The sequence below is a fragment of the Lucilia sericata genome, unplaced genomic scaffold (assembly GCF_015586225.1).
Source record: "Lucilia sericata isolate MDLA Ls3-8-SP2 unplaced genomic scaffold, ASM1558622v1 Contig000333F_arrow, whole genome shotgun sequence".
Classification (NCBI taxonomy): domain Eukaryota; kingdom Metazoa; phylum Arthropoda; class Insecta; order Diptera; family Calliphoridae; genus Lucilia; species Lucilia sericata.
In genome coordinates, this window is record NW_023994354.1 from 274,372 (window position 1) to 292,037 (window position 17,666).

A 17,666-nucleotide genomic window follows, 5' to 3' on the forward strand; every position below is an offset into this window, starting at 1 on the left:
TCTTCAAAAAATGTCTTTCTTGGAGTAATATTATTATTGCAGCTGCTGGTAGTCTATGAATATGTTCATGACACAATGTTTCCCTAGAGACTTATTCAGTTTAAACAATTTTTAGATGCGGGCCAATTATGGACCAATCTTCTAACTAACTAACTAACTACTACTAACTAACTAACTAACTAACTAACTAACTAACTAACTAACTAACTAACTAACTAACTAACTAACTAACTAACTACTAACTAACTAACTAACTAACTAACTAACTAACTAACTAACTAACTAACTAACTACTAACTAACTAACTAACTAACTACTAACTAACTAACTACTAACTACTACTAACTAACTAACTAACTAACTAACTAACTAACTAACTAACTAACTACTAACTAACTAACTAACTAACTAACTACTAACTAACTAACTAACTAACTAACAACTAACTAACTTAACTAACTAACTAACTAACTAACTAACTAACTAACTAACTAACTAACTAACTAACTAACTAACTACTAACTACTAACTAACTAACTAACTAACTAACTAACTAACTAACTAACTAACTAACTAACTAACTAACTAACTAACTAACTAACTAACTAACTAACTAACTAACTAACTAACTACTAACTAACTAACTAACTAACTAACTAACTAACTAACTAACTAACTAACTAACTAACTAACTAACTAACTAACTAACTAACTAACTAACTAACTAACTACTAACTAACTAGCTAACTAACTAACTAACTAACTAACTAACTAACTAACTAACTAACTAACTAACTACTAACTAACTAACTAACTAACTAACTAACTAACTAACTAACTAACTAACTTACTTACTAACTAACTAACTAACTAACATTTTTACATTTTGCTGTGGCAAACGATATCTTTTTTGATTACATTAAATTCTTAAAATTGTCACTAATTTCACAAGAAAATCTGCATTTATTTTAATAAATGAAACACTTTTGTTGATTTTTTTATTATTATTGAAATAAATTTCTACAATCACAAATGTATTATAAACTGAAATTATAAAATATTTTGTTTTTTGTATTTTAAAATTTTTCTTTTCATTTGTCAAAAATTTATATAGCCCTATGAGCTAGTAAAATTTTATTCACCTCATATCTATCAAAAATTTACATTTTCAAGTAAATTATTACCGATTGGCACACACTCTAAGTATAACAACAAATTAATTTTTTCCTATGAAATTTATTTCTATATAAATAAAGTTAATTAATTTCATGTTTTTGAGATTTTTTCAACGAATTCCAGAAATCATACACTCCAATGAATTTGTGTATAACTATTGACGAAGAACTTAATAAAAATACTTAAGAATCACAAAATTTCCCCTCAAATCATCATAAAGCTGAATTTTCTTGATTATAAATATTTGTCTCAAATATGGTCCGATTTACTTACTTAAATTTAATGAACAGTTCTGATTTTCGGGTATTTTATAAAACTAATTTTAGCAATTCTCGAAAAAAATGTTGAGATATTCAGTTGAAATTCGTTAAATAAACTTGAATTTTGTCCATAGTAATTATGGACACATTTAACTACAAATGCCATGGAATGTGTATCTTCCTCTTTATGTATTTGATGTACCTTTACATTTTTCTCAAGCTAAAAAAAATTACCGGGACAGACAGAATGGCAGACCAACCAGGTTTTGTAACGATTACCAACATTATAATTGATCATTATTTACATTTTGATTTTTTTGATTATTTATTTTTCTTTTCGCAATCATTTTTGTCATTTGATATGTGGTTTTCTTTTCTCTTAATGTTGGAATAACCCAGCAGTTCGACAAAGAGTCAATGCATCCGAAAAAGACAGTGATTTCCACTAACATCTTAACCATCTGGTTGGCTCTAATTCGTCATGGATGTACTCTTTGTAAGCGAAGGTGAAGATAACCGTCACTTTAGTGTGCCCTTTGTAAGCGAGAAAGTGGACACTTAAAAAACAAACTTAAGCTTTTTGTCTGTCTCATCGTAATCATGTTTAAATAGCTAGTCAAGTGGTCAGTCGGTTTCTAGGGGTAACCGTAAGAGGCAGATTAAATAGGTAGTTCGAGACTGTCCGACCGAATTGCTGGGAAATAACACATACTACATATGTATGTGTACAGATGATTTTATTTATAATTGATTTTCGGAAAAGATACATCTGATAAAACTCAATACATCATTTTTTTCTTTTAGTTAATGGTCGTGGTTACAATGAGCTGAAAGATGGAAGTGATTATTGAAGATACAAATTAGGGGAGGAGGAATGAAAGGAGTGAATGTATTGAATCCATTTTCTTGCATTATTTTTATAATAGCTTTTCCTCTTGTCTGATTTAAATTATTTCACACTGTTCGAATATGTTCTAAACAACCATTTATAGTCTGAAATCTAACTAAATCGGGTTAGATTTCAGACTATAAATCTAAACAACCATTCGGTATAGGTTTCGCGAGTTAATGTACGTTCTATATGTGTAGGTAATGAACTCCGGCAGTGTAAAGGTTAATAGTATTTGAGTGTGTGCACAACTTTGTTAAAACATCTTCAATAACTTTTAGAGCATTTCCCGAAAAAGTCTACATACGTTGCAATTATTTACCCGCATCGTTTAATCCAAAATTTTGTTATGTGAATATGTATTTTTCTTTGTTGGTTACTTTTTTGTTAACATTGTTATGGCTGTATGCATGTAGTTGCCATTTCTTATAAATAATATTTGTATAAATTGTTGTTTACATTTTGTTATGCAGTTTTCAGTTTTGTTGTTGACATTGCAAACTACAATTGTTTTGTACGTTATTGGCTTACGTTATGTCGTCTATTTTTGTAAAATCTTTTCGTTTTGTCAACAAAATGTTCACTTAATCATGTGTTAATGTGAGAAACAGCTTCAGGAAAATTGCTGCCGATGAGTAAATAATTGAAGACGAGCATGGTTGTATGTATATGTATAATGGTTTAGGAAAACAAAATAATTAAAGTTTTACTTCCGGTCTGTTGTGAGTGACCAACTCCAGAAAAACAAACAAACAAACAAACTAACTAACAAACATGTAGCTGTCAATCAGTTGCTCTATGATGATTTTGTTGTTTGTGTCGATGATGGTGACGATAATTTAAATGATGTTGTTGTTGTTTTAAGTACAAATAACAAGGATGACCATTAAAGTGAAGACATTTAATGGATGAAAAATGTTTGAAACTGAATTGAATTTGTGCTGTGTATTGCAGGACTAAATTTAATTTAAATTGTTAACTTTTCTCTAAGGAAATAAAAGTGAAATTATGCGAAAAACAATAAATGTAGGTTCCCACATTAAAATGAAGTCTCAAAGATATAACTTTACTTTCCTTTTAGGTCAATGACTTAAATAGTGAAATCAAAAAATGGAAAATGTTTAATTATAAATAAAATAATAGAATCGAGGAGAAAAACGTATATCCTGTTTGGCAGTATTTAAGATGGAAAGTACTTATTACGATCGGGATCGATTGCTTACAAATAAGCACTTAAATAGGTAGTTACAATTACCCACAACAAAGTTCTTTTTTTTTGGGAAACGTATTCCAAAGCTTATAATTTATTACCACATCGTAACCCAAAGCTTTTAATGTTTTAGAATAAATGGGTTGTCCTTCAAGGAAGTTGAAAATTGATTTTTATTGCTTTAATCTTTATAAGTTTTATTTTTTCGGTATGAAATTTGAAGGTTCTTTCTATATAAATTGGGAATTCGTTAAAAATGTACATATGGATCATTTCGTGTCAAGTGACCCAACTTTAAAACTCGATGTCTTCCGATTTTAATGAACCAAGGTTAGTGCTAATGGATAGCAGGCCAGACACAAATTTTTAGCGCAAACGGTCCACAATTACCGGACTTAGAGGGGGTCAAAATTGGACATTTTAGTCATACAGGGTTTTAGTCAAATGCGTGTAACTTTTCACCTATTGGTGACCTTAAAAAGAAGGTCAGATAGATATTTCTTCAATGTTTCAGAAAAAAAAAATTAAATAATTTTTTTAAATTTTTTAAAGTAATTTTCTGGAGGCAGACTTATATGGCCAGATAACCGACACTTTCCGCATGAAATAAAGAAATAAAAGAATCAATTATACACCGATCCACATAAAATTTGGTGGGGAGAATTTGGCTCGCAAGAGACTTACTTATGTCAAATTCCATCACTATACTCGTATTTTGAATCCAGTAATAAGCGTTAAAGTCATTTTTTTGAAGGGGACCTTATATAGGGGGGTAGGGTCAATTATGGACCGATCCTCATAAAATTTGGTTGGAAGATTTTGGCTCATATGAAACTTATTTATGTTGACTTTTATCACTTTACTAACACTTTTAAAACATATATGACCGTTAAGGCTGTTTTTCGGGGGTTCACTTGTATGGGGCACCGCTAGCTCATTCCGTTCGGACTCTATCGAGTTTTCAACAGACAGACAGACGGATGGACATGGCTAGATCGTCTTAGAATTTAATAAGGACCCAGAATATATATACTTTTTTGGTCTATGACCAATATTTCGATGTGTTACAAACGGAATGACAAAATCAATATACCACAGATCTTTTTTGATGCTAAGCATAAAAAGAGCTAATTTATGGAAATTAGTTCATCAACGTTCAGTTGGAATTTGTTATGTTATAAAAATAGAAATACTTATAACTTACGAAATATTTAAATAAGAAAAAACTATATTTCTTCCAACTTTACCACCTGTAGGGTGCAACAAATCATAAATATTCAAACTTTAACCAGCATTACTTTCTTAGACATGATATTTCCGTTTTCATCTTACAGACATCTTGCAACAGCAAAATAACCACTTAATATGTGCAAACATAAAATTAGCTCATAAATTGCAGTCAAAATCACAGACGACAATTTTTTGTTTTTTATTTTCAAAGCATTTGAATTTCAACATTGAGTGCCATTTTATGTCCATAAGAAGAAAAAAGTAACAACCGCAACAATGCCAGCCAAAGAAAAGCAAAGAAAAAATCTCTTTGCCAACAAATTTATTGCTTTTGGCAATGAAAACTGTAACAAAGTTTAAATGTTTAATAATCTTGGTAAAGCAGTTTTAATTCCACAAAATAAACGTGAGAGGGGAAAAAGACGAAGTAACAGTACAAAGAAGTAAAACTAGACTACTTGCAGTTTCATATATGGGAATATATGTTGCACATTTATGCAGCAACTACAAAAAAAAAAAAATGTTGCATACATATTATATGTATGTAAACAAGATTTTTTTCTGGTACAGACTGCTTTATTTATTCAACTGTGGTGAGCACAACAACTACAATTATATTAGTAAGAAAAAAACTCTATATTGGATCACTTCAATCTGTTGTAAGCCACCAAAATGTAAAGTCATGCTGCAATGACATTAATCCACTTAAGTAGTGAAAAAAAAAACAACAAAAACACACCAAATCGAATTAAATGTCAGACTACAAGCAGCCATTCAAACATCCTTCAGCATTAAATATTCGCATTTTTATTTCAGTTTCCAACTATGACAACTTCAAGTGCAAAATAGTGTTTGAAGTCAATCAATGCGGTTGCGATTCATATAAAAGCGTTTAACAGTTTTGGTGTATATTATTGTGACTGTATCATTATAATTTTTTTCTTAATTAAATGTCATTTTATTTAAGAATGTTTGACAGAGGTATAATTTTTATTAGAAGGTCTAATATTCATTAAAAGAAAGGGGCATATGGACTACGCCAACCACGGTAAATTCGGTTAGAATATAAATTGTAATTGTATTCTAATGGATAAGTACATAAATGTTTTATTTACAAGGTCGATTTTTTAGAGACAGGTTAGTTAGTTACTTAGTTAGTTAGTTAATTAGGTAGTTAGTAGTTAGTTAGTTAGTTAGTTAGTTAGTAGTTAGTTAGTTAGTTAGTTAGTTAGTTAGTTAGTTAGTTAGTTAGTTAGTTAGTTAGTTAGTTAGTTAGTTAGTTAGTTAGTTAGTTAGTTAGTTAGTTAGTTAGTTAGTTAGTTAGTTAGTTAGTTAGTTAGTTAGTTAGTTAGTTAGTTAGTTAGTAGTTAGTTAGTTAGTTAGTTAGTTAGTAGTTAGTTAGTTAGTTAGTTAGTTAGTTAGTTAGTTAGTTAGTTAGTTAGTTAGTTAGTAGTTAGTTAGTTAGTTAGTTAGTTAGTTAGTTAGTTAGTTAGTTAGTTAGTTAGTTAGTTAGTTAGTTAGTTAGTTAGTTAGTTAGTTAGTTAGTTAGTTAGTTAGTTAGTTAGTTAGTTAGTTAGTTAGTTAGTTAGTTAGTTAGTTAGTTAGTTAGTAGTTAGTTAGTTAGTTAGTTAGTTAGTTAGTTAGTTAGTTAGTTAGTAGTTAGTTAGTTAGTTAGTTAGTTAGTTAGTTAGTTAGTTAGTTAGTTAGTTAGTTAGTTAGTTAGTTAGTTAGTTAGTTAGTTAGTTAGTTAGTTAGTTAGTTAGTTAGTTAGTTAGTTAGTTAGTTAGTTAGTTAGTTAGTAGTTAGTTAGTTAGTTAGTTAGTTAGTTAGTTAGTTAGTTAGTTAGTTAGTTAGTTAGTTAGTTAGTTAGTAGTTAGTTAGTTAGTTAGTTAGTTAGTTAGTTAGTTAGTTAGTTAGTTAGTTAGTTAGTTAGTTAGTTAGTTAGTTAGTTAGTTAGTTAGTTAGTTAGTTAGTTAGTTAGTTAGTTAGTTAGTTAGTTAGTTAGTTAGTTAGTTAGTTAGTTAGTTAGTTAGTTAGTTAGTTAGTTAGTTAGTTAGTTAGTTAGTTAGTTAGTTAGTTAGTTAGTTAGTTAGTTAGTTAGTTAGTTAGTTAGTTAGTTAGTTAGTTAGTTAGTTAGTTAGTTAGTTAGTTAGTAGTTAGTTAGTTAGTTAGTTAGTTAGTTAGTTAGTAGTTAGTTAGTTAGTTAGTTAGTTAGTTAGTTAGTTAGTTAGTTAGTTAGTTAAAGAGTTCTACTCCCTATCTAGGGGCGATTATAAATTGCGATTAAATGAAATTCGATGACTTCTTGATTTTTTTTCTCCTACTGACACTATTTTTTCTCTCAGACTGTATTTCCTTAAAAAACTTAAATGTTCCACATTATTAATACTTATTTTCAGAAAATAACGTGCCGTCTTAATGTGACTTTTATTAAATGCTCAAAAATCATATAATTGAGTGATTAAATACGCAAACAAATCGCATTAAAATTCCAAAATTATAAAGTGATATTTATTTTCTACATTGACATGACACGATACCTCACGTCACGGATGTATGAATTATGGAATCTAAGAGGCTTAAACGAAAATTAATGTAAAGGATTTCCTTTGCAGCAACACCATCTTAGACAACATTATTGATGGCAAGTCATTATTTTACAATTACTTTTCTTTAAAATATATTTATACATCTCTATATTGACTACTGATTTGTATTCGTAATTTAATCCGATTTCATTAATCTGATCTCATTGTTTAATAAGTTAGGTTTCTAGTTGTTGTTGTTGTTGCATCTATTAACTACTTTTAAATTTCAACCTGCTTCTCGTGTATAACACAAATGATTTCATGATTTTGTTTTTTATGGTTTTTATTTAAAATACTAGTGTTTATTTGCTTGCCTGCCGCCATAGAGTCTCTCCGACTGACTGACATTTTTATAGATTTTCAAATAAATCTTTGATTTTGTCACGCTACGTGTCGTTGTGGCTGTTTGTAAACCGCAAACTTTTGTGTGGTTTTTGTCACATTTTGCGTCAATTAGTTGTGTCTCTTTTATAAGGTACTTAGAGATACAAACATTAGCTACAACGAGTGTTAAAAAAGTTATAATCTCTGCAGTCTATTGACACACTTAGATTGTAAGTTAATGAATGAACAAAATAAAATAAATAAGTTGTAATAAATAATGGTTATAATAAAAGTGTATTGATTACACTAGTTGATGAGCGCGTGGTACTTAAAAGTGTTGAAATTGATCAATTTTATTGAGGATTTATTGGTTTTGTAATTGTTAGTGATTTTTTGAAAGATGAGGAGAATGTGATTTGATAAAGAATTATTAGAAATTGTTTTCTTATTAGACTTCTTATAGTATGTTTTAAGTTTTTAAAATGTCTAATTTCAAATTCCTGATCAGTGTAAAGATTTCTTCCATTATAGTGCTTAAATTAATATTCAGAATTTTAAATGAAAGACTTATAATTTCTGAATTTTATTAACATATGTGCTGCAGCTTAATGCATATTATTAATTTGCTTTTATTTTAAAAACAGTATGAAAAACTTAAAAATAATCCTTAAAAACAAGGAAGATTTATATGAGAAATTTTAAAGTTCTTGAAGTTTCAAGCTTTAAAAAATAAAAAAAAATATGATTTTTTTTTTTTGAAAAAAAGTTCTCTAAATTATATAACCCAGCAATATTTTTAAAAGAGAGAGAGAGAGAATAGTTCTTAACGGAAAGATCTTAAACTCTACAACATTAAGTTAGCAACTTTTGAAAGATCGAAGATTAATGTTCGTGCTTTGAAACGAATTATTCTAAAATGCTATACTAATCCATATGAATTTCTTATATTTTTTTAACAAAATTTTCTGGGTTCTTCCATACAAACGTTGTATTTGCATGTGTGTTTTTTAGAAAGTACAAGTAAAGGTGTTATATTGGACTATGCCGAATCTAATATACCCACCATCAAACTGTATGCCGAAAAAGGACTGCTCTCCTATAAACATCAGGGTGATATTACTCATCAAATTTACTGAAGAGAACCTGATATGAGATGTAGGGTGAATTATTGACCGTTTTTCATAAAATTTTTTTTAGACCGATTTTGGTTCATATAAAACATAGAAAATTAGTTCCCGACACTTTCCGCACTATGGACCAATCCTCATAAAATTGGGTACGGAGATTTTGGCTCATATGAAACTTATTTATATCGAATTTCATCGATATACTCTTTTAAAACAGATATGCCCATTAAAGCTATTTTTCGAGGGTCCACTTGAATGGGGGCTATCCGAAAACGTGGACCGATATTGCCCATTTTCAATACCAAAACCTTATCTATTGAGAATAATTGTGTAAATCTTCAACCATGTAGCTCATTCCGTTTAGACTCTATCGTGCTTTCAACAGACAGACGGACGGACATGGCAAGATCGTCTTAGAATTTAATAAGGGCCCAGAATATATATAATTTTGGGGGTTTATGACCAATATTTCGATGTGTTACAAACGGAATGACAAAATCAATATACCCTCCATCTTTTTTGATGGTGGGTATAAAAATTCAAACAGAAGGTAAGTAAGTATATTATTTGTTATTTTTAGTTTTTAAGCGATTTTTTCCCCTGTTGTTGTTGCATTATGAAAGATTTATTTATTTTCATTTACATACATAGGAAACAACAACGACAACAACAAACTACATAATTCTTTTTTTCTTTTTTTGATGTTATTGTTTATAACTTTAAGTATTTTTTAAGTTAAATACAACTGTTCAACATAGTAGGTACTAGGGAAATACTAACATGTTCGTAAAGCTACGTTCAGACCTAGCAAATATTTGGAAAAAAATGACCCCTAAAATATCGACATTTTGTTTTCCTTTAAAGGAAGTTATTAGTTCCAAACGTCTTTATTACTTGTTTCGACATGATTTGCAATTAAAAAGAAATTATAGTCGGACGTGGACCACCAAGAAGGCCAGGTTAAAATGAGCCCCGATAATTAGAAAATTTGGCAGGATCATTAAAGCTAGTAAAATTTATTTACACAATAGCATTTTAAGTCATTTTTTTAACATGGTGATGGCATTGGAGGCAAGTACTTACTACAAACGATTAAGTAATTAGAAAAATTAGAAAAAGTAGTCATTGTAAATCGCACGAAAAAATGTATAAGAACAGTTTCTATATCCTCACTGGCAAGATGACTAATCAATTAAAAAGTATTTATATAACACATTATTAGGGAGACCTTATTAGACTACTGATATGTATCCAGACCATGTGTAGTGCCTAGTCATTAAAAAGTATGTAATTACAATTAAAAGCCATTACCTTTTCTTTTGCTGGGTTAATTTGTAATTGCTTAGATATCATCCGTTGAAGTTGACAGACAGACATCAATTAAGAAAGTAATTTTGAATTAATTGGAACATACTCAGGTAGGTGTGGATCCAGTATGTTTTATAAGATATATCATATTATAAGCCTTTGTTTTAAAGTCGACAGAATGGACTTTCAGATGGCATACAACATTTTATAAATAAAGTTATCTTGGCGCTGTTATAACGTCTCAGAAAGGGACAAAAATGTCTTTTTTCAAACTTCAGGACACGACATCTCAAATCCCAGATATGAAGAAAATCTGAGGCCAGATTCGAACCTCAGATCCTTTAGAAAAGTATAACTTGATCTCACGGTTTCGACTTTTTTCAAATTTTGTCGATCAAAATTGCGATCTGTAGTTTGTTTACACGGTTTACATGAACAGACGAACGGACTTAACTAAATCAACTCAGAAAATGATTCTAAGCCTTCTGGGTATAGGACCAATATTATTGTGCGTTACAAACATCAGCACGAACCCAATATACCATCTCCACTAAATTGGTGTAGGGTATAAAAATAAAAAAATAGTCGTTACATTTTATCGTCGTATACCTTAACAAAACAACAAGTATGCGCTCTTAATTCGGCAAAAGAAAGGTTTAAGGTCTTTTACCGAATTCTAATTTTCAAGTAGTACTTAGTACTGCAACTAGTGAAAAGTGTAGTCAAATTTAAACAAATTTCTTAACTGAACCAATCTAACCACGTTCACATACAAGATAAAACATTTCTCAGCAATTTCTCTAACATGTACTTGTTATTATACCACGGGGTGTATTTGAGATCAAACACATACATTCATATAACAAAATAATGTATCCAGCAAAAATTTATACAAGTCTAAATACTCCCGTATGATTTTCTTGCTGTTTTTTTTTTATATATATATATAAATGGACATGTACTTCACGTACTTGTACTCGGATTTACGTGTTTAAAACATCATAAAAACAAATATACACTATATTTTCTACATTACATACGATTTGTTAGAGTTGTGTGCATTATATGTAGATGTGCCACAAATTGTTATAGTTTATTTGCTTGCCACAATTTGTTGTTAGTAACAACAGCCCTCGCATTCGTACTTTGTGTGGTTTTTATTATTTATTGCTATAAAACGTCTTGAGCAAAGCTAATTTTAAATAATGACTTCATGACTTTATAACTCATTATAAAAATTAACATTTGTTTATGAGTTCTTTGCATTTTGTTGCATTTGTTTTTTCTTTTTCATCTTTATTTTGCAGTATTATTTCACTATTATTTGGTTTATCGTCTATTCATTCACCTCCACCCTCCATAATTTTCACATGCAATGTTGAAAAAAAGGCAACATTCATTTGCTGGTTTAAATATCGGATTTGTAAATCGACTTAAGTAAATTAGTTTAATTTACATTTCTTAATGTGTCTGTTTACAACTGCGAAATATGAGTTAAATTAATTAACAATTCAAATGTGAGAATTTTTTAAAATATGTTTTCAATTAGAAAATACAGCGCTCATCAACTACAAGGCTGGCATAATCCAAAAAAGAAAAAATCGATTCAAGAATAATGATTGTGAATGTTTAATGACATTTTACTATTTTTTAAATAACTCTTAAACAAATCTAAAGGATTGAGTCGCGCTGATTCAGAATCTAACAAAACAGATTTTGTCAATTTATTGTAATATCAAGCTTTAGGTGAAGATATCTCAAAGAAAAAGAAGACATGTCAGATGATGGGCTTTTATTTTAAAGTCGACGCTGTCTTGGCGCTGTTATAATGTCTGGAAAAGGGTCTAAAATGGCGTCTATAGTCTAGTCTATAGTCTAGTCTATAGTCTAGTCTATAGTCTAGCTATAGTCTAGTCTATAGTCTAGTCTATAGTCTAGTCTATAGTCTAGTCTATAGTCTAGTCTATAGTCTAGCTATAGTCTAGTCTATAGTCTAGTCTATAGTCTAGTCTATAGTCCAGTCTATAGTCTAGTCTATAGTCTAGTCTATAGTCTAGTCTATAGTCTAGTCTATAGTCTAGTCTATTGTCTAGTCTATAGTCTAGTCTATAGTCTAGTCTATAGTCTAGTCTATAGTCTAGTCTATAGTCTATTCTATAGTCTAGTCTATAGTCTAGCCTATAGTCTAGTCTATAGTCCAGTCTATAGTCTAGTCTATAGTCCTAGTCTATAGTCTAGTCTAGTCTAGTCTATAGTCTAGTCTAGTCTAGGTCTATGTAGTATAGTCTAGTCTAGTCTATAGTCTAGTCTATATAGTCTAGTCTATAGTCTAGTCTATAGTCTAGTCTATAGTCTAGTCTATAGTCTAGTCTATAGTCTAGTCTATAGTCTAGTCTATAGTCTAGTCTATAGTCTAGTCTATAGTCTAGTCTATAGTCTAGTCTATAGTCTAGTCTATAGTCTAGTCTATAGTCTAGTCTATAGTCTATAGTCTAGTCTATAGTCTAGTCTATAGTCTAGTCTATAGTCTAGTCTATAGTCTAGTCTATAGTCTAGTCTATAGTCTAGTCTATAGTCTAGTCTATAGTCTAGTCTATAGTCTAGTCTATAGTCTAGTCTATAGTCTAGTCTATAGTCTAGTCTATAGTCTAGTCTATAGTCTAGTCTATAGTCTAGTCTATAGTCTAGTCGATAGTCTAGTCTATAGTCTAGTCTATAGTCTAGTCTATAGTCTAGTCTATAGTCTAGTCTATAGTCTGGTCTATAGTCTAGTCTATAGTCCAGTCTATAGTCTAGTCTATATTCTAGTCTATAGTCTAGTCTATAGTCTAGTCTATAGTCTAGTCTATAGTCTAGTCTGTAGTATAGTCTATAGTCTAGTCTATAGACTAGTCTATTGTGTAGTCTATAGTGTAGTCTATAGTCTAGTCTATAGTCTAGTCTATAGTCTAGTCTGTAGTATAGTCTATAGTCTAGTCTATAGACTAGTCTATTGTGTAGTCTATAGTGTAGTCTATAGTCTAGTCTATAGTCTAGTCTATAATCTAGTCTATAGTCTGGTCTATATTCTAGTCTATAGCCTTGTCTATAGCCTAGTCTATAGTATAGTCTATATTCTAGCCTATAGTCTAGCCTATAGTCTAGACTATGGTCTAGTCTAGTCTACAGGATAGTCTATAGTCTAGCCCAAAAAAAAATTTAGTTATTTGTAATAGGGTAATTCTAAGTCATACAGACCATATGTAGTTGTCATTGAAAATTAAATTATTGGGTAAATACAAGGCATTACCATGTTTTTGCTGGGAAGTGCTAAAATTTCAATTTATGGTTCCTATCATTTTTAGTACAAAAATATAATTGAAATTCTGTGAAAAATTTTATCTGTGATAAGCTAAAATCAATTTGTATGAAATAATTTCGGACCTTAAAATTTTGATATATAAAAAACTTTCTTTCATAGGAATTTATACACATAAAAAGTTAAAATAAAAATTTTGTAAAAAAAGTTTGTGCGTTCAAATTATAAGGCATTGGAATTGGTGCATTCCGAAAAAGTGTGATGTAAACTCCATCTCAAAGTGTTGCTGGCATACAAATTTTTAATAAATCATTTATTTTTAACTTAAGCTTGTCACTCTATCAATTAATATCTATAACGTTTTTATTCCATTTCCATGTACTAGGATTTTAACAAATTACAATTTAACCAGAAAACACATTTTGATCTGAAATATCTTAATAGATGTGAGAATATGTATGTATAGTAAGAGTTTTTTTCAGGTAATTTTTATTTTTTAAATATTCTGTCAAATATTTGTTTTTTTTTTTTTATTTAAGTTGGTAAAAAATGTGTTTATTTTATGTTTATTTTTTTGGTAGGTGTATTAAAAGGTTTTTGGTAAAAAAATACTGGAAAAAATTCCAACCATAACTCAAACTCTACCTTTAAAAGGTAGTTACATCTATGGAAGTGTGTATGTATTTTGTATATTATTTTCTGTGCAATTGGGGAAAATACATAAAAAAATTATTTAAAACCCAGATTGAAAAAAGTACATAAATGTTGGCATAAATCACTTTCTGATTTTTAAACCCTATAATAGTATATTGGAGAAGGGTATTATGTGTTTGTGCTGATGTAGGTAACAGTCCTTAAAGAATACTAATCGGCTAGGTATGACTTTCCGTCCTTAATCATTAGTGACATTTTATGAAAGATTTACCTTCTTTGTTTTACGGAACTTTGGATCCTACCTCCAATATTAAGTATATCAATAATGTAATTAATGAAGAGGTCATATCATAATGTTTTCAATAATTTGTTCTAACAAATTTCTTAACTCAGTTGTAGAAGTCTCTAATGTAAGATATCATATAGTCGACTTTGTCCGACTACTATTTCTATTTGCATTTTTAGAGTAAAGGGGGTGAAAGGGCGAAAAAAGAGTGTGTAAAAAAATAAGATTAATGTTTCCGACAATTTAAAAGCTTTTTCCCCAATATTGAATAAACATTTTATACAAACAGCGAAAAGTAGAAAAAAACAACATTGCAAAAAAACTGAAAATATTTTAACTAAATTTCAAAGATTGATACCTAAAACATACAAACTGGAAATAAATGACCAATAAATATGTATGTATGTATGTGTCATGAAAAAAGGGGGGAAAAGAGTTGCCATAATTTGTTTAAATATCAAATAAGAATAAAAACAAGTAAGAAATTATAGTCGGGCGAGGCCGACGATATAATACCCTACACCTGTTACAAAAATAAAATGTGATTTAGTTTTCATAATGGAGCATTTCAGTTGAATTGTACCTTGTCTCAGATATACTTAGCCATTTATTGTGGAATAAAATTGTGGACACTTAAGTCAAATTTTGAAAGCGGCTTTTTGTAGGGGCTATGGTCAAATGAGGCCCTATAATTATAAAATTCATGAGGGTTATTAAGGCTAGTAAAGAACTATATTAAACATAATTAAGAACTTAAAGGCCTATTCGGCGGGTTCAGTTGTATGGGGGCTAGGTAAAATAATAGACCGATGTTAACCATTTTCAATAGGCTTCGTTTCCGTTACCATAGAAGATCATGTACCAAATTTCATTGAAATATCTCCAAAATTGCGGCCTGTAGTTTGATTAGAAGGTTTACAAGCCCTATTCGGGGGTTCAGTTGTATGGGGGCTAGGTGAAACAATAGACCGATCTTAACCATAAACGGCTTCGCCCCTAGGACAACAGAAGATCATGTACCAAATTTCATTGAATTATCTTCAAAATTGCGACCTGTAGTTTGATTACAAGGTTTACATTGACGGACAGACGGACGGACGGACATAGCTAAATCGACTCAGAAAATGATTCTAAGACGATTGGTATACTTTAAGGTGGGTATAGGACCAATATTATTGTGCGTTACAAACATCAGCACAAACCCAATATACCCTCCCCACTAAAGTGGTGTAGGGTATAAATACATAGATTAAAGCTAAGTCATATAAGTTAATTTTTATCCGAACCCATGCCCCCTCTGAAATTTGAAAATACTTTGAAAACAGGAATAAAATTTTAATTTCATTTGGCAACTCCTTTTCGTTGTCATTACTTCTGCACATATTCATGTATCACATAGGCTTAGACAATTTATCATAGAGTGATGTGTGTCAATAGGTCATTTTTTAACACTTTTTTTAACGTTTGAAATTTATTTGCTTCAGTGTGGGATCACCCCATGATGATTTGATTTTATGTAATAGTTTTTCTTGAAAAATATGCTGACAAATATGTTTTAGTTGAAAATGAAGGAAATGTAAATTTTATATAAATAGATTTTAAAACAATTTGTGGTAATAAAAGCATATTGCATATTTGAGTTGAACAAGAATTTGTCAAAGATTTTTATATTTTTCCAAAGGATGTTTACTTTGAAAACCATTACATATTACATACATAGGTACTAAGAAGAGTGAAAAAGACTATAAGCCAGTTGTAGTGAAACAGACTAGATTATCTGAAGAGAATTGAACCCATTAACCCAAGACTTATAGCCCTAGCTATCAACTGCCCTAACGGAAAACCTATATTTTTTATTTTTTTTTTAATATTTTCATTTATAATTAGTAATACCGTCACGTTTCTTTTCCAGGTTTCATGTCTACTGTCAAAATTAATTGCACAGTTTGTAGTATTCAACACTAATGATGGTTTTTAAATATTTTTTTGCAAAACATCTTTTAAACATATTGATATCTACTTAAAAAGTCATGTCATATCAATATATTAAATATCGATTTGATTTTAGTGAATAATCCACAATAAAATAAGTATGAAAGTATAGTTGGGTATGGTCGACCATAAAACATCCTTCTAAACTAGTTAGTTAAATACTGCGACCTGTGTAGTTTGCTTACAAGGCTAAATCCATGCAGAAAATTATTTTAAGCCAATTTTGATGCATTAAGGTGGGCGTGGAACTAATATTTTTACACAAATATCAGCACAAAGGGAGCACACCGAACCTTTCGTCGGCATATAGCTTTCAACCTGCAAACACTCTATCCGTGGAAAACTATATAAGCTTGCGCAATGCATACGGTCGACTGAGGCCAACTGCAGATAGCCGAGGATCATGTGGCCATAATTCAACCCACAAAGATCCCAAGCCCTTCTTCATTTTCCGAGAATTAATCTTCGGAACTTAACGGCAGTGGTGACTGGCCACAGGCTTTTAGTCTTTTATGCAAGAAGACTAAACTTAACCAGTAATGACTTCTGCAGGAGCTTCCAGGATGAAGAGGAAGAAGAGAGTATAACTCACTACCTCTGTCATTGTCCCGCCCTAGCAGATCATAGAATGAGCCTAATAGGTAGCCGCTTTTTGCATGACTTAGCGGATTTATCGGAGGTCGATATCCGAAAGATAGATTCCTATATTCGAGCGACAAACTGGTTCGGTTTAGGAAACCAGAGTAATTAGGTTGAAGTGTACTAATACGCTGACCGTTTTCTCTCGTTTCAGGTTTCACAAAGAGATCAATATGCTGGACCAAAGTGTGTCCCCAGTGAAGACGAGGACGACCTGCTAACCTAACCTAACCATCAGCACAAAATCTTCAGTATCTGATATGCCACGCCCACTAAATATGCTCACACAAAATTTGGTGACTCTAGCTGTTGTAGGTAGTATCCCAGATATATGAAATTTGGTATTTAATTTATACGAGAGATGCCACGACCCCTATTAATAGTTCGCCCATTTTGACCCCCATTTATATCAATGTCAAAGTTGACCGTGCAAAATTTAAGGTCTCTAGTTGTTATGATTTCCTAGATATAATAATTTTAGTATTTGGCAAATATGGTAGATGGCACACCCGCTAATGCTAGTCCTTCCATTTTTATAGCCTACACCACCATTGTGGGGAGGATATTATGCGTTTGTGCTGATGTTTGTAACACTCAAAAACATTAGTCCTACACCCACCAATCGGCTCAGAATCATTTTCTGAGTTGATCCGTCTATGTGTCCATATAAACTTTGTGTCCACTC